Source organism: Gossypium hirsutum, chromosome D01 (genome assembly GCF_007990345.1).
Source record: "Gossypium hirsutum isolate 1008001.06 chromosome D01, Gossypium_hirsutum_v2.1, whole genome shotgun sequence".
Classification (NCBI taxonomy): domain Eukaryota; kingdom Viridiplantae; phylum Streptophyta; class Magnoliopsida; order Malvales; family Malvaceae; genus Gossypium; species Gossypium hirsutum.
Genome location: NC_053437.1, coordinates 24,506,508 through 24,528,296, shown reverse-complemented (window position 1 = coordinate 24,528,296; position 21,789 = coordinate 24,506,508). Strand labels below are relative to the sequence as shown.

At 31.7% G+C, this 21,789-nt stretch overlaps 1 long non-coding RNA gene across 3 annotated transcripts; it reads right to left on the bottom strand.

Moving 5' to 3' along the window:
• Positions 1-13,914: 13,914 nt before the first annotated feature.
• LOC107921181 (uncharacterized) lies at positions 13,915-17,756 on the bottom strand. Of its 3 annotated transcripts, XR_001690963.2 has the most exons (10): positions 17,613-17,756; positions 17,307-17,436; positions 17,149-17,229; positions 16,658-16,982; positions 16,107-16,144; positions 16,003-16,025; positions 15,802-15,894; positions 15,618-15,710; positions 14,605-14,704; positions 13,915-14,153 (listed from the first exon to the last, which is right to left on the bottom strand). It is a non-coding gene; the product is annotated as an uncharacterized lncRNA (long non-coding RNA). The 3 variants fall into 3 exon arrangements; XR_001690964.2 differs by lacking the exon at positions 14,605-14,704 and having other exon boundaries at positions 17,115-17,229; XR_001690962.2 differs by lacking the exon at positions 14,605-14,704.
• Between the last annotated feature and the right edge of the window lie 4,033 nt (positions 17,757-21,789).

Sequence of the window (21,789 nt, the reverse complement as noted above, 5' to 3'; positions counted from 1 at the left end):
AGTGTGTTTATGTGTATTTTGAATATATGAACAAATCTGTTGTGAAAAAACTCTATCATGAGTAAGTTAGATGTGAATAAGTTTGTCAAGTATAAGTCTGGATAAAATGTCTGTGCCTATCTTCGGAGTCGTCTAAAAGGGTCCGTCAGGACTAAAAACACAAATGTCTTAAAGGAAAAGTCCATGGCACTCTGAACACAATATAATGTAAGACCATGGCTGGGTTATGGCATCATATGGAATATGTAAAGGACGTTTGGGTAGCGATGAGGGGCAAACCTTACGACTGTGAGTTTATAAACATCTCTATCATCTAAAACATCAATTTTTGTATAAGTGAGCCTTTGTGGCTGTCTCTGAAAGAAAGCCATTTTGGCGATCTCTATTAAATAGAAGCCTTTATGGAGATCTCTATTATAAGAAAGCTTTTGTGGTTACTATCTGTTATCAACCTTTGTGGTTGATCTCAACTATAAGGAAGTCTTTGTGGCTATCCCTGTTAAACGAATAGCTTTGTGGCTATCTCCGTTAAATGCCTTTGTAGCTATCTCAGTTAAATGAATGCCTTCGTGACTATCTCTGTTAAATGGGTGCATTTGTGGCTATCTTTGTTAAAAGGATGCCTTTGTAGCCATCTCTATTAAGGGAATGCCTTGTGGCATACTCTGTTAAAAGGACACCTTCGTGGCGGAATCTAAAGAATGGATCTCATGATAACCATCTGAAGACAACGCCTTTGGGGGAACACTGAATGAATGGCAAACCCTGTATAGTTACAAGTGATGAATATAAAAGCTAGTGTGGGTGAGAGAACATGGTAAGGGAAAGATATGAATTAAAAGTAAGTATAGATAGTGCACTGAAGTAAGGAAGATCTGGGTGAATTCTGAGTTAAGTATTGGGTGTAGTCTACCTCACCTGAAGATAATGATAAGATTAGTAAGTATGGAATAAGATATTAAGTATGATGATAAGGTAAATGAAGAGGTTAATGATTATGTAAAGATAAGATTTAAGAAAGGATATAGAAGGTAAAGAGATGTTAAGTATAGTGCGCTCAAAAGAAGGGAAAATGATTCTAAAGAAAGAAATGTGATAGTCTTAGTATTGTACCTGCCATAGTCTTAGTATTGTACCAGCCAAAGAAGGGAGAAAGATCAAGAAATACCCCAAGGATGTGCAAAATAACTTATGTAATGAAGAATGAATGAAAAAGGTATTCTAAGGTTTAGCTCACTAAGTTCTTACGAACTGACAAAAGTTGTTTTTGTTTTCAAGTTCCTAAAGTAATATGCATCGAGAGACAATGCCAAGGCTACACCAATGAAGCAGCATGCTAGGCTGTTATGTGTACAGAGAAAGTCAAGTGGTGTGTCAAAGTATGCGCATAAGTCATTTGAATAGATATACAAAATGTTTATAGTTAAAGTCTATGCCTAAATAAATAAGTAGTAGGCCAATATGTATACAGTAGACTAAGAGAGAGAAAGTAGGAAAGTCTGAAATTTTATTGAGTTAAAATAATAGCCATACAATGTATTTTGATAAGAAATTTCGTAGTGGCCTTTGATAGTAGTTTGTATATAGGCGAAATGTAAATGTAACCATACAATGTACGCCAATAAGAGATTTTGTTGCACCTAGAGAGATGTTTACATCAATGAATAAGAAAGAAAATTTTCAAGTTACATGTGAAAGAATGACGTAACACCCGAGATTCGAATCTGATAGATCGGGTCGGGTTGAAGGCGTTACAGAACTGCTTAAGGATTATGATTGCACCATTGAGTACCATCCCGACAAGGCTAATATGGTAGCCGATGCTCTGAGTCGGAAGGCGATGACTGAACTTAGAGTAATGTTTGCAAGATTGAGTTTGTTTGAGGATAGTAGTATTTTGGCAGAATTGCAAGTGAAGCCCATTTTGATTGATGAAATAAAGGAAAAGCAACCTTTGGATGTTTCTTTATTACCTCATTTCAAGCAGGTGGAGGATGGTTCGGCGAATTATTTTGGGTTTAATGCTGATGGTGTTTTATGTTTTAGAGGAAGATACTGTGTACCTAATGATAAAGATTTGAGGCTGTCTATTCTTCGGGAAGCACATAGTAGTCCATATGCTATGCACCCTAGAGGAAATAAGATGCACCATGATCTGAGGGAGTTGTATTAGTGGCTAGGTCTAAAGCGTGAGGTGACTGAATTTGTGGTTAAATGTTTGACTTGTCAACAAGTTAAGGTTGAACATCAACTTCCTTTCGATTTGTTACAACCCATTAGGATTCCTCAGTGGAAGTGGGAGCGTGTCACTATGGACTTTTGTTAGTAGGTTGCCTTTGACTCCCACTAAGAAAGATTATGTATGGGTGATTGTAGATAGGTTTACTAAGTCAGCTCACTTCCTATCGGTTCGTACGAATTATTCTCTTCAAAAGCTTGTGAAGTTGCATGTTTATGAGATTGTACGATTTCATGGGGGTATCTATGTCGATTATTTCAGATCGAAATCCTCGATTTACATCTCGATTCTGGAAGAAATTGCATGAAGCTCTTAGTACTTGTTTGGATTTTAGGACCAATTACCATCTGTAGTCTGATGGGCAATCCCAGTGAGTTATTGAAATTCTTGAGTATATGTTAAGGAGCGATGTTATCGATTTTTAAGGAAGTTGGGAGGATCATCTACCTTTAGCTGAATTTGCTTATAATAACAGTTTTCAGTCAAACATTCAAATGACACCTTACGAGGTTCTATATGGTCATAAGTGTCTGACTCCTTTGTGCTGGACTGAGTTGGATGAAAGAAAAATTTGGGATTTGAGTTAGTTCAAGAGACTGAAAGTATGGTTAAGTTGATTCAAGATAGATTGCGAGCAACTTTCGATAGGTACAAATCCTATGTATATCTAAAAAGGAAAGGTATCGATACTATGTAGGGGATCAGGTTTTCTTAAAGGTGTCTCCATGGAGAAAAGTATTGAAGTTCGGACAGAAGGGGAAATTGAGTCCAAGGTTTATTGTGCCTTATCGAATTCAGAATAGTGTTGGACCAATGGCCTATCAGTTGGAATTACCACCAAAGTTGGATTGTATCCATGATGTTTTTCACATCTCTATGTTGAGCAAGTACCATTCAGATCCATCTCATATGGTTCAGGTTGAAGAGATTGAATTAAGATTGAACTTGTCTTTTGAGGAAGAACCTGTGAAAATTTTAAATCGTGAGATTAAGGTTCTAAGAAAGAAGCAAATTCCTTTAGTCAAGGTTCCGTGGCGGAATCATGGTTTTAAAGAGGCCACGTGGGAACTAGAAGATTCTTTTCGATAGCAATATCCTCATTTATTTTAACCAAGTAAATTTTGATGACAAAATTCATTTTAAGGAGGTAGAGTTGTCACATCCCAAAATTTTAATTGTTGTTGTTAGATTATTAACAAATAAGTGGAATGGCATAGTGGCTAAGTACTTTAAGTAACTCTGTAGTGAACCAAGTTTAAGTCTCCAAGTTCTCATTTAAAAAAAAATAATTTTGATTAAATGTTAGTTAACCAAGCCATGAAAACCGTCCATGCATGTGTGCATGGATGTAACTCCTTTTCAACTTTGTAACATCCATTTTCAAAGTCATTCATGTTATGTTTTCTAACTCCTATGATTATTCACCATCAATCCATTTTAACTCCACTATCTCCACATGAATGAGATGTTGGGAGTTTGAATTTTGGATTTTGAATTGGGTTGTAAGTTGATGTCGTCCCTTGGTGGCATTTTGGCTAAGATATTCTTTGTTTTTGTCATCAAATTCTCTCTTTTTATCCTCCCTATCAACCACCGTGAGCCTCCCTCTTTTGGAAGTTCTCCACCATTTTTATTTTATTTTTTTATTGTTGTGTGTTGATCAACGCTTCTCCTCCACCATACCACCCATAACCACCATACCACCACCACGAAAACCACCTTGTGCCACCACTTTTCACCATCTTTCATTTTGCACCACTATTCTTATCTATTCATTCCTTCTTTTCTCTCTTTTCTCTTCTTCATTTCATTTCATTTCTTTTATTTGATTTAAATAATTGAATATTCTTCCTTCTTTACTGAACATCTTTTTGAACCACCACCCTTGTCAACCACCGTGCACCATCGTTTACCTCCACGGATCATTGCTAACAACTATCATATTTTAATTACTTTTTCTCTTTTCTCTTTTCTTTTCATCTTATTATTATTTTTAAATAACAACTTCTATTTGATTAATTCTTTCTTTTTCTTTGATTACTAGATTCTCATACCAATTTATATCAACAATCTTAGTTGTTCTTTTTAGACTTTTGGAAATGAAAGTGTAAGTATTACAGAGAAGTAATCTATATTTCGTTTTGTGAAGTTTTGATTATTGGGAGTGGTTGTATATTCTTCTAGCTAAAAGATTATTTTAGATTGAAGGATTTAATCCGAAAACCGTAGACCTTTTGTGATATCAAAGTGGGAGTTTTCGATAGAACTGCATTAAGGGTAAGTGGTGATTACCAGCAATATGTGTAAGTTTGGATGTTATTAATTTTTTGGCAATTTTTCTTAAGGTTAAAAGGACTTCTAATTTTCAATTTGTAACATCCCGATTTTGGGCCTAGTCAGAACAGTGGTTTCGGGACCACAAATCCGATGAGGAAAAAATTATTTTTTCTTATATTTGGAAAAATGCCCATAGGTGAAATATGTTTATTTTGATCTTTTATGGTAGATTATGAAGCTTGAAATTATGTTAAACAACTTTTGCTAAGCGATTTTAAGTGAAAACGAGTAAAACGACATAATCGGTAAAAATACCTAATGTTCATAAGTACATGGTAGAGTGGGAATTTGATGTGTCCATAGAAGAGAAAAATGTTCAGAATGTCATGAAACATAAGAATAAGGGATGAAGTTTAATTTCCGAGCTTTGAGGCAAAAGTGTAATTATGCAAAAGTTTAGGGGCAAAATTGTAATATTTCCAAAGTTCGATTCAAGGATTTTTTTTGATGAATTTGAGTATTAAATAAGTTAAATTTCCTATTATAGATCAAGAAGAACGAAATTCAGAGTTAGATTGGGGAAAGAAAAAGATAGAGGGCTAAGTTGCTAGATTTGGTCAAATTTTGTACCGAGGTAAGTTTACGGTAAATAAATGTAATATTTCAATAATTATTATTAATGCTGTTATTTTCCAAAAATTATATATTTATTTCATGAATTTATTTAATGTTGACTTAAGTATGAGATGACAGAGAATCAGTGATAAAAGTCCCGTTGAAACATTAGGAATGTATCGGATACAAATGTCATGACGTTAGGGTAAAGAGATCCCATGTAAGACCATGTCTGGGACATGGCATTGGCATCATTGAGATTATGAGAGGTCCCATGTAAGACCATGTCTAGGACATGGCGTTGGCATCGAGATGAGAGGTCCCCCGTAAGACCATGTATGGGACATGGCATGGGCACCGATATGAGAACTCCCATGTAAGACCATATTTGGGATATGGAATTGGCAGTACAAGAAACATCCCATGTAAGACCATGTCTGGGACATGGATTTGGCATGTTATTATCAGAAAAGAGACCCAAGTATCCTTATTATTCCAATGTGGCTCAACGGGCTAGTAAACAAATTATGTTCCATGAAAGTTCAGGTAAAAGCATAAATAGCAAATTCAGGTGAGTTATAAGAGTTAAGAACATATAATGTTATCAATTGAGAACCTACATTTCAGCAAGAGAAGAGTAAGTTATAATCATGAGTTATCTAAGTAAACAAGTAAGTGAACGAGTAAGAGATTAAGTAAAAAGGAAATTAGAGATCATGACACTTGAGTATATTTATTTGTGTTAAATGTTGTTATTTATTTGCTTGTAAACTTACTAAGCTTTATGCTTACTTCCTTTATTTTCCTTCTTTTATAGTATTGCAAAGCTAATTCGGGGATCTTAAATACGTCAGAGAACGCTCACACTATCAACAACAACAACTCGGTATTTTATGATGATCAATGTTTGAGCTATGGCATGTATAGGGACTTAGTCATTTTGAATGTATGTCCTTATGATATTGCTAAAGGATGATGTGTAAATATGTGATAATTTTTAGCTATTAAAATGGCTAAGTAAGAATATGTTTGGTATTATGAATGCCTAGGTGATAGTTTATACCTAGAAATTATGAAAGAGTAAAAATTTGCAATGAAACAGTTTTGGGACAGTAGCAGTGATGTGACTTTGAAAAATCACCAAGGATAGTATAAAATTAATTAAAGAGTGAATGATATATAGAATTAAAACTTATCGAGTCTATTTTCATAGAAAAATAACGGCGTGGGTAAAGAAATTTTATATTCTGAGATATTTGAATTTTAGTGAGATAGGATCAGAATGGATTCTGAAGTCCCATGTTCTAACTTTAGAAAATAATTAAAAATTGTACAGAAATAATTAGAAGTTATAATTTATATTATTTGATTCCTTATTGAGTTTATTTTCAGTAGAAACAAGTGGTAGCGCCATATGAAGTATATAAAATGAGATAATTAATTTTTAGTGACGAGAGGTCAGGACTGTCAAACATTGAAACAGGAGAGACTTTAACTAATAAACTGTACTAATCGGCCAATCCAAAAACTCTAAAAATTTTATGGTAAGAAGGTACATGAGTCTAGTTTCGGAGAAAATTTACGGATCTAAATTTTGAGTTTTTTAACTTGAGTTATAATTAATTTAGTGACTATTGCGCAGGTGGGCAGTTTTATTATGAATAGTAAAATAAATTATTTTTATTTGTTTAAGTAATCGAAAAATTTTTAATGTTCCCAGTTGGGACCAGAACCATTTTCGTTGCACGTTTTAGGGTCTCGAGAGTTCTTTTAGGGACATATTGATTGAATGTGAGTGGATTAATTTTAAAAGAAACTTTTTTTATGCTCCGAACTAGTAAATTAAGTCAGGTAAAGCCTCGTGCTCAACTCCGGCAATGGTCTCGGGTAAGGGGTGTTACACAATTTGTTTACGTTAGGTACAAATATAGTCTTGATTTACTTGGATCTAAAGAGTTCGAGTGCGGTTTAGGATATTATGTGTTGGACAAAAGTTAAAGGTGTGTGTTTTATTCAAGTATTTTGTGTGAAAAGGATGTTTTTTTTTTTATTATGTTATTTATATGATAAATTAAATATTATTAAAGTATTATCTAGTAGCAAAAATAACATGGTGAGCGATTATGTGAATTTAAGGTATGTATTTTAACTTAAATTTATTTGATGTGTTATGCTATTTATTGCTAATACGTGATTTTGTTCTAATTCTCATGGTATGTGACATCATGGCATATTTGTTTATTATGATCTATTCACATTGAAAATTTGAAATGACTGATTTGTAAAGCATGGATTACCATGGCTATCGATTTCTGATTTGTATACAAGTGCATGTTTAACATGCTTATCGCTTTGATATTGAGTTTGCATGCTGTAGGAATGCCAGTACCCCTACGGCGCAGCAGAAAAATAAAACATTCGACGATCCTAACCATGGGTCCATGTGTGAGGAACAAATTGGGGTGAAATAAAGGTTTCGAAATTACTGAATCTTTATTCTGAGTAAACAACAACTCCTCCGCAACGAGTAATCTGATCTACTATCGAACCAAGCCGCAATCTATCGTGACTCCGGCCTCTACGTAATCCACCCAGTTGACAATGAACGGAAGGAACCCCCAAAACTGTTTTTGGAAAAGACTTTACTTTTACGGCTACTAGACCTCAAGCAAAGAAAAATTGGTTTTATATATATTTTTAGGGTTTCTAGAAATTAAATAAATATAACAATGTTTTAAACTGAAAATTATAATTACAATAATTATAACAATGATTTCAGTAAACTATATATTTATTTGAATTTATATACTAACCAAATTCATGTTCTCATTATGCGTACAACAACCTTGTACATAATGTGTTTGATATTTGATTACGCAATTAAATTAATTCTATAATTAATTTAATTCAAGCGACAACCAAACACAATACCAACTATGTTTTATTTCGTTCGTTTCAACTATAAGGTGTGACCCTGTAGGTTCTTATAACGTTAACAGTAATACTAGAATGATTCCAATGTTACAAACAATGAATGGCACCTAGCAATGCATCATTGCTACCTAAGTCACAAGAAATCATGATTCGACATAACCTTTTATGATTAACCTTTCATGCAATAATCCTTAAGTCCTTTATCTCTGGATTGGACACAAGTCATGGAATAGTCACACTTGCATAATCCATTCCATGTTCCTTGATATCTTAAGTAGACTATGATATACAAATAAGTATGGCATCTCATATCAGCTTATTTGAGCATGGCTATGCATTTCTAGTCTCACTCAATCAAGTGGCCTAAGATATTACTCCCATTATGTAGGAGGGACTTATCCTATATCGATCAACCATATCCCTCTACATAGATCGTGGTATATCCAACATCAGCCTTTATAGAACAACCAATTACAGTGTACGTTTGACTGTATCAAAATATACAACTCGCGATGTTGGGATTATGATGATCTCAAGTCTGAGGATCATATACATATTAATCACTATGAGTAATGTTGTGACAATTACATAATAATCCAAGAAACATACTCATAATGGGTCAGTCCAATATGTTGTTCTCTAACACACATATTCATGCATCGATTTTGACATTCCATATCAATGGCAACTCTTTATCATCAATCAACTACATGTTAGTCTTAATGCATTATTGTTGTCCTATCCAACAATAATACTTGACTAAGGACCTTTTAAGAATAATCATATTATTCTCAGGACATTATATAAAACAATTTATTTATACACATAGAAAAGAAACTGAAATAATAATGGTAATGCCTTATATTAATAAACATGATAAATCAAGTATGTTATTACAACCATCTCATGATTGATCTTTGGGCATACTCTAACACATGCCATGTCACATTTCATGGGGTTGGGACTATATGGTAAGTAGGAAGATTTGGCAGCTTAATAATTTGTATTATCTGGTGGTTTTACCATACATTTGTTTTAGCAACTTGTCTGCAATTCTGGTGGTTTTGTCCAGATATTTCTATTGGTGTGTTTTGGATGGATGGGTTTTGGGAAACTCCATTTGGTGTGTAGCAGAGATGGGTAGGAAATTTTGAAAAAAATCTGCATATATGTTTTAATAAAATATTGCATTGTTATAATCATGTTGATAAAAGTCCGCACAATTGATTATTATGTATTTTGTGGTATTTATATTCAGTGTATTATAGTTCCTGTTAATAAGCTTGACATAAAACCCACACTGAGCTTATTAGCCCACTCCTTTAGTTTTCTTAAACTTTTCAGATAGTACCCGTGGAATAGACTTGGATACAACATTTGGAGGAGATTTCGGGTTTAATAAAATTAAAGTATTTAAAACTTTTTTTTGGGATTGTTTTGGACTTTGGATTGTTTTAATTATGTAATGAGTACTTTGATATGTTAGCCATAATACATGCATCAACTTCGGATTTAAATGTTTTAAATCACTAGTTTTTATTATATGAATTGTTTTTATCAAAAAAATAATTTGTAATAAATATATTTCATAGTTATATTTAACCCGCTGCAAATTTTTGAAAAATAGAATTTTTACAAAATAACGTTTTAAAATTTGCAAGACAAGTTTTCTTATAAAATCTATCAAAAAGTAATAACTTGAAATATTATGAGAATTTATTTAAATTAAGCATATTTTATTAAATATTTTTCGTTGACAATTTTTCTATTAAATTCAAACAATGTTTTTCGGAAAAATTATCTAAGCATTGATTTGAAAATATTTTCTACGTGATTGTTGTAGTTTTTAAACTTTGGCCATAACGTCTAGACCGGGTTTGGGGGGTTACAAATGAATTGGTGAACTAGGGTTCACCAGTCTGTTTGGCGAACTATGGTTTGCCAGTTGAGTTGCAAACTGGGTTCGCCGGTCAAAGATATAGTCAGACTCAAATTAGGAAAAGAGATCTAGTGTATCTAAGATACTTTTTGTGCAAGTAACGTCCTTCCTAAGTCAGTTAGGGTTTCCAAAGGTATCTAGGACTCTTAAGTCTATAAATAAGACCCTTAGTCCTATGAAATTCGTCATTGAATATATTGTCATCAAAGTCTTTATTCTAAAATTCTATTTGTAGCAATCTGGGTAAGTCTTTGTCTTGTTAGGGTTGATTATCCTAAAAGCTAGGTTTGCTTGCATGTGTGAAATCCGTATGTTTTGTTTAGTAATTTTTGTGTTTATTGTGAACCAACTGGACCATCTACCAGCAAGGATAAGGGAAAAACTAAATTTGTTGAGTGGTCGAGGATTCGACGCGAGTATTTAGTGTTTTGTTAGTTTAATTAATTAAGTTGAGTCATGTTATTTATTTTATTTTACATGATTATCAATTTGTCTATGAGTTTGTTACTTATAATACTTCATTATTGAAGTTATTTCATTGTAATTTATTACTTCAGAACGATCTCGTATACTTGCGAGTAAAGTTGATGAAAATGATAACTTTAATTTTTAAAATCTAAGTAATATTTTGTTATTATTTTCATCATCACTTTTGTAACCATCATTTACCTACCATACTCATATCAAATTCAGAACTACGAGGTTAACAAAATCTTCACACGCTATAGTAGAAGTGGAACCAATAACTCTATCATTCACATAGATTATGGACTAGTGGCCCAACCAGTCAAGTCATCGGTTTGACTGATTTAGACAAGTCCACTAAGTAAATCATTAAAAATAAGAAAAATAAAAAGTTGATTGAACTGATTTCTTAACTAGTCGAACCAGTCTGTATTGATTCTGACCCAATCGGTCCAAAGCTTTTCTCTGAATCAGTGCCTTAATCAATTCTCGATCCAAATGATCTGATTTGGTTCATGTAAAATTGATATACAAAACAGAAAGAAAACTCATCTAAAATAAGTTAATTTTTTAATAAAATAAAATATATTTCACAAAATTCTATTAATTTAATCTTAAAATTTTCTAAATCAAACCATATATATTCTATAACCGAGTATTCTTATGAATGATGTTTTTTTTTTACTTAGTTGGCATATTTCTTATTGTGCCAAGAATACATGCTTTAATATACATTCTTTAATATGGAAATATTTTAAGTTTTATTAACTTTAATTAAAACAATCCTATGTTTCTTAATTTATAAAAGTTATAATTAACTGTAATTACATATATTATAAAAGTTATAATTAAATTTATAAATAATCAAGTAGTTTCTAAATATTATTTTAAATTTAATATAGTTTTATAATTATAATTATAATTACAATTACTTAAAAATTTTATTATATTGTATACTTTTATACTTATACTACTGTTAAATAAATTTAATTTTAATAATTAAAATATTATTATTGTAAATATAATATCATATAATATCATATATTAATTGTTTTCTCCTAGCGAACTAAATTCACGGAAACATTAAATAATAATTCAATTGACAATAATTATAATTATTTAAATGTTACTTACCTGATATTACTTTTAACTTTTAGTGTGAGTAAATCATATTTTGATTTTTTTCTACAATATTGATATTTTTTTATATAATTTAAATCTATTAAAAACATTGACAAACATTTAATAATTTATAACTTACGGTAATTATCTATTTAAATTTATTTATAGTATGCTGATTACTAATTAAAAAGTAATTGAATAATACACAAGATGCATGGGAAAGTATAATAAAAAGCTTTAAAATTATTTCACTATTAGCATAATAACTTAATAGTTGATAGAGAAACCTAGAACTCATTATGGCCGGGTTAGCCGTTTTAGTTTAAGGTCTGCTCGAAAAGTAAGAGGGTTTGAGTAAAAATATAAGCTTAAAAATTAGGCTTTGACAAAAAATAAGTATTGTTTTCTAAATGGGTCAGGTCTCGGATAGAATCTTTTTGCCCAGACCTGGCCCAACCTAATCCGAATAAGCCTAAACTTTTTTTTCTTGTTTTGTTGTTGTTATGTTACTATTTTACTGCTATTATGTTTGATGTTTTGCTACCATTTTACTATTATATTACTACTATTTTGTTGTTATTGTTTAGATATTGTATAGCTCTTGTTTTATGTTAATTTTGCTACTATTTTAGAGGAATTTACTTGCTAAGTTGCAACAATCTTAGTGTTATTTAAGTATAAAAATATTTTTTAATGTATTTTCAATTTGTTGGGAAATATTTATTTTAATATTTTTAGTGAATTTGATGTATTATATTTTTATATTTGTTTTTATATAAAAAAATCTAAAAAATTAATATAGGCGGGCCGGGTCAGACTCGGGTTTAGCATTTTTAATTTGGGTCGAGTTTGGACAAAATTTAGGCCCATTTTTTTGAGCTGGATCAAGCCCAGGCCTAGAAAAAGGTCCTAAAATTTTGCTTTGGCCTGACCCGATTCAACCCATGATTAGATCTAGAGACACCTAATTAATTTCGATTTTAGTATTAATTTGATTTAATCAAAAGGCATAATGATAAATTTAACCCTCAACGCTAACATTTTTTTTCCCATTTGACCACTATTCTTTTTTTGAGCTAAATTTGACCATTAATCTTTCAAAAAAGAGTCAAATCCCTTTTTTTTAATGAAAATGCTTACGCTGTTGATGTGGCAACTCGCATGACAGTCTATGTGCACATCATGCTAATATAACACCGTTTGTCTTATAAGTCACATCAATAAATGATTCAAAAATTATAAAAATTAAAATTAAATCAAAATTAAAATTAAAAAATATAAAAAATTTCATAAAATAAAATAAAAAGTTTCGAGTACACATGGATTGTCATGTAGGTTATCCTGTTTAAAAATTTAAAACATTTTAGTTAGTTTTCTCATTAAAAACATTATTTCGACTTTTTCTAAAGGTTAATGGCCAAATTTGACTCTTTTTAAGAAGTTGGGGGTCAAATTTAGTTTTTTTTTTTTAAATAAAGACTAAATTGACAAAAGATATAAGTATTAAGAGCTAAATTTGATATTATGCCTAATCAAAATATAGCACGCAATTGTGCATAACTATGGATAGTTTAAAATCTTAATAAAATAGGGATAATGCATTACTTGATCTCTGAACTTAGCAACTTTTCTCGTACCTTAAATTTGGATTTTGTTAAGATGAGATGATGCACTATGAAATTATGCTACCACGCTACACCAAAACAGGCTTTTAGAGGCGTTTTTTAGGCCTTTAGCGGGGCTTTTTAGCGTCGCTTAAAGTATTTGCGGCGCTTTCACTAGCGCCGCAAAAAATGCCGCTATTGACAACGTCGCTAACTTTAGCGGCGTTTTTCACAAAAACGCCGCTAAAGATCATGGTCTTTAGCGGCGCTTTTAACGCAAACGCCGCTAAAGATCATGACATTTAACGGTACTTTTGCCACAAACGCCGCTAAAGATCATGGCCTTCAGCGGCGCTTATACTACAAATACCGCTAAAGATCATGACCTTTAGCAGCGCTTTGGCCACAAACGTCGCTAAAAATCATGACCTTTAGCTTCTAGAACAAACGCAGCTATAAAAATGACTTTTAGCGACGCTTTTTTGCAAACGCCGCTAAAACATGCTTTTAAAAAAATTAATTAAATAATATTTATTTCTATAATAAATATTATATTATGTTTTATTTTTGAAATTTAAGCTTTAAACTATATACTTTTAAGGATAAAAAAAATTAATTAAATTAAATTTTCTATTAAAATTTAAATTTTAAAGCTAAATATAAAAATTAATGAATTTAAATTTAAAATTAAAATATTATATTTAAATAAATGAGCAATCTATCTCACAACTCATCTGATCTATATTAAATCGGCCAAATATAAAAGAAGCTACAAAACACTTAATAATTAACAATCATGGTTAAAGAAGCTAGTATACAAGGTAACTACAAAAATTCAAGTTCCGACTAAGATAAACGACCATGGAATGCAACATTAAATAACACTCCACTTGAAGAAGTGCTAAGCCTTGGCTTTTCCAGCTTGAAGAGATTGAATCCTTTACTACACCTTCAATATCTAGAGGATGCAAAACCAAATGATCAGATAAACCAACAAACTTGGTAAACAACAGAGATGTTAAAAATAAAAAATATATATAGCCATTAAGGCTAAAAAAAATATATAACAAACAATTATGTGCAACTTTAGTAGCAGGTTGAACCATACTAACAAACAATCTCAATCATAGCTCTTCCATGTGTCACAAACAGGCATTCTTTCTAATGATTGTCTAAACTATTCAATTTTTTAACAAGGAACAATAGTATTAATTTGCAAAAACCAGAGAGATTGATTACATAAATCAATAAAAATAGAAAACAATCATAAATCTGGCTGATAACCAAATTATAGCAATTGTATGAAGACTAAATTAAGCATAAGCAGTGCCAAGCTAACAAAAATAGATCGAACACTTCAAAACAAAGGATATGTTATTCCTAAAATTACTACAAAAAGTTTGACTTACTTTGCAGTTCATGTAAGTTAGACAACCATGGCTTGAAAGCAGTATGGCTGATTGATCCAGTATGCCATTTCTCAGACCTAAATACTCATTTTCAATCACCCTACATGTGCTATCATGTGAGATGTAGAAAAGGCTTAATATGTAATGATAAAAAGGCCATCATTTTTTTGTGGAAAAGGCTTAATATGTAATGACAAAAATGGAAGCAATATTGCTTTAAGCATTTCTTGTGGAAACTATTCATATACCAATTAAGCTGTTTCTCATTGCTGACGAACACAAACATACAGATCTGTATATCCATATGCCAAAACTCATTACCCCTAGTAACAACCAACACAACAATCCCACCTTGTGCAGAACATACAATAAAGTGCAGATCCGAAAGGACAGTTATTTCACATACAAAGGCCAATTACTAATTAGTAATTTGGAACTTCACACAGTTTACAATCACCATTTATGGGCTGAATCAGTTTCCAAACAAGGTCTGCTAATTTTAGCTTTAGCTACTACAAGTTTCTAATATATCATCACCTAATAAAACGCAGCCGCTAAGAAAAACTTTAAATTGCAGAAAAGCATGATATAATAATTATCTGGTTAATGCTCAAAATTTCTCTCTATTGACATATTAAGAGATGGATGTCAAATTAGGAAGAGAATGAAAAAGGTACTCGACTATAACAAGCATGTGAGAATTAACCTGATCCCTTCCAACATGTATAAGGCATTACAAACTTTCATAAACAAGGACAACTACAAAATGCATTTCATCACATCTCTTATATTTTTAAAGTAATAAATCGAATAAAAAATGAGAAAATCCAAGAAGTGGAAGAATAGATATGATCATGCATTTCAAAATCTTTGGATTAGATATTTGTGATCACATGTTAGGCTTCAAAGGCAAAAATAGCACACCAGATCAATAGAATGCTCAGCTAGATTTTTTTTATTTCACACAGATATTACTTCTTCTTCTTTTATTTTTTATACAGTTGAAATAATACCTTTCCATCATACTCTCGCCGCGCCAGAACTTCCGGTGCTATATATGCTAGAGTTCCAACTGTTGATTTGGGTCTTGAATGAAACAGAGATGACTACACCAAGTGTTAAAAAAAACAACTTAATGATTGGAAAATCATAAAGAAACTGACATTTAAGATGGACTATATATAATTATTCCCAAACCTTAGAGTAACCAAAATCGCAGATTTTCAAACGAGGTGCAAGACTTCCATCTAAAAGGGTATTTTCTAATTTCAAATCTCTATGGCATATTTGCTGCAAACAAGAATAGGAACATGGAAACAATAAGTAGCTTTAGTTCTTGCATTTAGCATACACTAAGAAACATCAAGGTTTGATTTTTTTGAGTCAATCATTCTTTACCAAGTTGTTTCAGCTCACGGAGCCTGTATCATCAAAATCGAAAGAACAATAAATGAGATCTGAATTGAAGCTAAACCAATAATAAAATAAAAGTACACACTTACCTTTGAAATTGCTCGGTTTCAATAAACTTCAAAGAGAGCTGCGACCGGACAAAAAAATTAAAAATAATAATTACAATAATCACACAAAAGAATCAAAAAAGCAAAACTCAGCTACTGTTGTCGTCTTCGCTCTCAGTCTCCAGTCAACGAAGAAAGAAAAAGAAAAATAAAAGCACAATAATACTCATATTACTGTGAGTCCTGATTTAGCATATCGAAACAGTGAAAAAAATCACAATTCCAAATTAAGAATCAAACAAAACATTTCTATTGAATTTTTCAACTTACATTAGGGCACTTCGCTAAAATAAACATTGAAAATGAGAAAAAAAAGTAAAAGAAAAAGGAAAAATGGACTGTTACAGGGTAATGAAATGGACTGTTAGCAGAACATGAAACCAAAACATGCAAACGTTCAAATAGTAGGCAACTGGAAAGTTTCTTGCAGAGTTAGTTGACAAGATTTATTAGTAAAGCAATTATTTCACTTGCAATTTAGCAATAGTAGCAACCAACAGAACCATTAATCCATTGCAAGAACATAAAGATACCTGTACACATCTCTTGTCCGCTCCATATCCCTAGCATCAAGCTCCTCATATAAAGTATAATTAATCCTAAATTACAAGTAAACTATAAGTATACTCTACTGCCCAAATTCACATAAAATATAAACAACTTCCAGAAAATGGCTTTCCTGATTCTTTTAAATTAGTAAATACTTCAAGAAAGCAGCAACCATATACAGGGGACAGCAACTAAATTTCTAGCCTCAAGCCATGAAGTTGCAACAGTTGTGTCTTCACCACCATCTATTACCATTTTGGAATTCCACATCAAGGATATTTTCACAGTCATGTGTAAAGCCCCATAGACCTGATATGAGTCAAACAGAGAGATTAGAAAGTATCAGAAACATAATATAAAATGGGGGAAAAAACTGAGATAGAAATGGTCAAATAAAGTAGAAACAAGTAAAAAGCAGCTAAGATAGCTCATGTATAATACTGTCACTACAAATCATCTGGCTGCTTCTACAAACCATAATTAATTCAGCAATCATGACAGTCTTGTTTATAGCTCTACTTGTAGCTTTAAGCACAATCTTCTTTGCACCTTTCTCCTGTAAAAACAAAATGAGACCTGAAACAATGAAAAGAATAACAGAGGGAAGGTATATTAAGCGAAACAATGAAAAACCTGAAGCAGAGTCATGGCGTAAGAAATGTAATTCCTCATTCTCCCTTGAACTATAATCCTCAGGCCATTTTCATTTATTGGCGTCTCAGCCTTCGGCTTCTCCACTTTCTAGTACTAGTCCATTTTTTCTCTGCCAAAAGGGAAAAAAACGCGCTTCAAATCTCAAGTTTTTTTCTCAGTAACCAAACAGAACTGAAGCTTGGAAACGAATTAACGATTCAATGCCATCAAATAAAACAAAATACAAAATCAAAATAGAAAAGGGGAAATCGAAATCTGGGATAGAGAAGGTAAAGGAAGAGGTACCTGGCGAAAGTGGGCAGTTGCGAAAGGGGGTTTGGTGTTTTGAGTTATAAGAAGAAAGGGTAAAAAGTGGCGCTCTGTTTTGATAAAAGGGCATAGCCGAAGGAGAGATATTGGCGGGGTTAGGGTTTAGGATGATAAGTGGGCGCGCTTCAAGTTTTTTTTGGCAAAAAAAAATGATTTTTTGCGGGTTTTTCAAAAAGCGCCGCTAATGCTTAATTTTATAGCGACGTTTTTTAAAAAGCGCCGTTAATGCCTCTAAAACTCAATGCCGACGTTGTGCTTATTTTTGCGGCGTTTTTAAAATAACACTGCTAAAGCTCAATCTATAGTGGCGTTTCTTCAAAAACGCCGCTAATGCTCGATCTATAGCAGCATTTTTTAAAAAGCGCCGCTAATGCTCGATCTATAGTGGCGTTTTTTAAAAAGCGCCACTAATGCCTTGTATTTTATTTCTTATAATTTGGTCATCTCCAAAATAAATAATTATACCTAAATATCCATATCAATCTATTACTTTTTTTAACTTATTTATTAATTCTATTTAAACTAATATTTAAATATATCAAATGATTTAGATTAAATTTTTTTAAATATAAAAAATTAATTAATTGTATAAAATTTTATCATTTAACAAATCTCAATTAAACCTTACCTTAAACCCTAAATTAACCATTCAATACATATAAAGTATACTCATATTTAAAATAATTTAAACTACACTCATAATTTAAATATATTTAATTTATTATTATCTCTTTTACAATTATATAATAACATATTTAAAATATAAATTAAAAAAATAATTAATCTAAACCCAAAACCCTAACTCGACCCCTGAATCCCTAAATCCTAAATCCCTAACTCTTAACCCCTAACGTCTAACCCCTAAACCCCTAACCCCTAACTCTTGAACCTTAAATCCCAACCCTTAAACCATAATCCCTAAATCCATACTCCCTAAACCTTAAAATATGAACTCCAAAACCGGTCTTAAATCTTAAATTAATCATATACCCTAAACTAAAAACCCTAAACAAATTTATTATTATCTCTTTTACAATTATATAAGAACATATTTAAAATATAAATTAAAAAAATAATTAATCTAAACCCAAAACCCTAACCCGACCCTTGAATCCCTAAACCCTAAATTCCTAACTATTAACCCTTAACGTCTAACCCCTAAGCCCTTACCCTTACCCCTAACCTTAAATCCCAACCCTTAAACCGTAATCCCTAATCCATAATCCCTAAACCCATACTCCTTAAACCTTAAAATAGTAACTCCTAAACCGGCCTTAAATCTTAAATAAATCATATACCCTAAACTAAAAACCCTAAACTATAGTGATAATTAATTCAATATTTTAAAATTAATACTATCTCTTTTACAATTTTATAAGAAATTTTTTAATATATAAATTAAAAAACAATCAGTAATCATGTACCCAAAAAACTTTAACATTATTTTAAATAATAGTATTTTAATTTTTCCATGTGTTTTATTTCAAATTATTTCTACGTGTCATTATTTTTCTGAAGATTTTAAATATTCAATTAGAAATAAATTGAATTTTATTTAATTAATATAAATAAACCAATTGAGATAAAAAAATTTTAGCAGCGCTTTTTCAAAAACGCCGCTAAAGCACCTAGCATTAGCGGCGCTTTTTCAAAAACGCCGCTAAAACACAAAGCATTAGCAGCGCTTTTCCAAAAACGCCGCTAAATCCCCGAGCATTAGTGGCGCATTTTCAAAAACGCCGCTAAAGCCCCGAAAGGTAAGAAAACGACGCCGTTGGGCTTTAGTTTTTTGCGGCGTTTTTTAGAAAAACGCCGCTAATGCTCGATCTTTAGTGGCGATTTCCATAAAGCGCCGCTAATGCTCAATTTTTACCGGCGTTTTTTGTCCAAGCGCCGCTAAAAGTGCCGCTAAAAGCTTGTTTTGGTGTAGATCACCTAAAATTAAAAAAAAATACTTTTTTGGATTTTTTTTATTTTTATAACTCTTAAAAAAATTTAAATGATGATGTGGTAAAATCTTAAAATGTAACATCATTACATATTAAGGAAATGCAAGTTTAAGGAATAAATTAAAAAAAATTATCAAGTTTAAGAGCTATGATGAGAAAAGTTATCAAATTTAGGGACTAATGCATTAACAGTAAAGAAGGAAAGAAACTCTGAGTTAGCTTAACAGGTTTAAAACTTGACAACATCATAACTATTGACCACTGACTTGTCCTTAACCTTTGGCATGTATTTGAAGTTTGAACGATACGAGGCCAAGAATTTGTTTGTCTCAGATGTATATAAAATACTCTGCACTGCATGGAAGGCCTACCAGTACTTTTCACGAATATGTGCTTTCAGGTTTGAATGTATTGAAATCTCAGACCCGACCACATCAGATGATTTCAAAGTTCTTCCAGGTAGCTGGACAATTCCATTCCTTCTAGAGCTAAAGCCTGGGTGAGTCTAAGATGGACTAGGCGGCTCAACATCATCCGCTTTAATCAAATTTATTTCAAATGTAAATAGGGTTTTCTGAACTTCTGCTCTTGTAAATTTATATTCAAGTATTCTTTCTCCAATTTAACCTTAAATTTAGGTAAAAATAATATGGAGGCCCTATATTAGGAGTTAAATTATATTTTAATTCTTCTACTAAAAAAATAGGTAAGTTAATCCCATAACATTAGATCAAAGAGTAAACTGGTACTTCTGTTAAAAATTTCATTCATTCTTAATGTTAAAAATTAGTTCATGATATACACATGGTATGTCACATTTCATTATCTTGTTATTCCGCCAATCATGCCAGTTTTTATTAGTGTAACTAAATGAAATTTTTAACAAAAAGAACAAATTTGCTCTTTAATATGATGTATAGGGACTAATTTACTTATTTTTTTAATAGAGAGTAAAATGTAATCCAATTCTTAATACAAGGGTTTTTATGATAGGTTTACCTAAAATTTAAGGATTGAATCTCAATTTTTGTAATTATTTCCAAATGTAAGCAAGGTTTGCTGGTGTTGGTTACTAGTAAGGACTTTTACTCTATAGTGGGCTACCTAACTGCACTATGATAGCGACCTGACTAATGACTAGGATGCCATTGCAATTGCCATTGCCAACCTCTTTCCCGTTTTAGCCAACACATTTTCTTCTCCTTGTTGTTCTAGTGTGGTCACTGCTCACACCCTTTGCATTCTTAGATTTATTAATAATATATATGTTAAGGACCAGACTACATGCAATACTCTCAGCCTCCATTTTAGCCCCTTTTCTTCAAATTCTTATTACTACTCCCTCCCAACTGTAAACTCACATGCTTTCATCATCTTTTCCAAATTCTTCAGTCAACAAATCCAAATCAAGTTTCAAACTAAATGTTATTTCTTCGTTTGTTAACCCCCAATGGTCTCTAATATTGCAGCATTGCCAGACTAGCCCACGAGGGGTTGTTTATTATTATTATTATTATTATTATTATTATTATTAACTCCCAGCCTTCAAAGATGACCGAATTGCGTCAGTTTGCTAGTTACTTTCATCACTGCTTACGTCCTCATCTAACTTACAAAGCTCAAACACAATCCATTATGTTTGTTTGAATGGGAAAATATGCCTCAACAGTTGGCATAAGTTTTCACAAATCTACTAATCTTGTTTTTTCCACGCAAGATTATAATATTCCTAAACATCCTATATATCCTCAAAGAAAGGACTATGATCAAGTGAAAAGGTTCGTTAATTTATAGTGTAACCTAATGGGATAAATTACACCATTAGTTATTAAACAATGGGTAAGTTTTTATTTTGGTCACTTAATTAAAAAAAGTTATAATTTAGTCACTAAATTATCGAAAATTTTCATTTAAGCCACTAGGTTGTTAAAATCAATGTTATATGGCTTTTTCTATTCATACTGTCTGCACCAATCGAAATTTCTTTTTCTGCTTCTCTTTTACAATTTAATCTTTTTTTCATGAAATAATTTTGAACGCCACGAATCTAAGAATCAAAATTGAAACAATTTTATTTTTCAATATCTAACGTTGAATGTCAAATTGACTTGGATCTAAGGTATGTTCTTCTACTCGTTAATGGGTACTGACACATTATATCAATCGTCGAATCATCGCTTAGAGTTTGCTACGGAACCTTATTT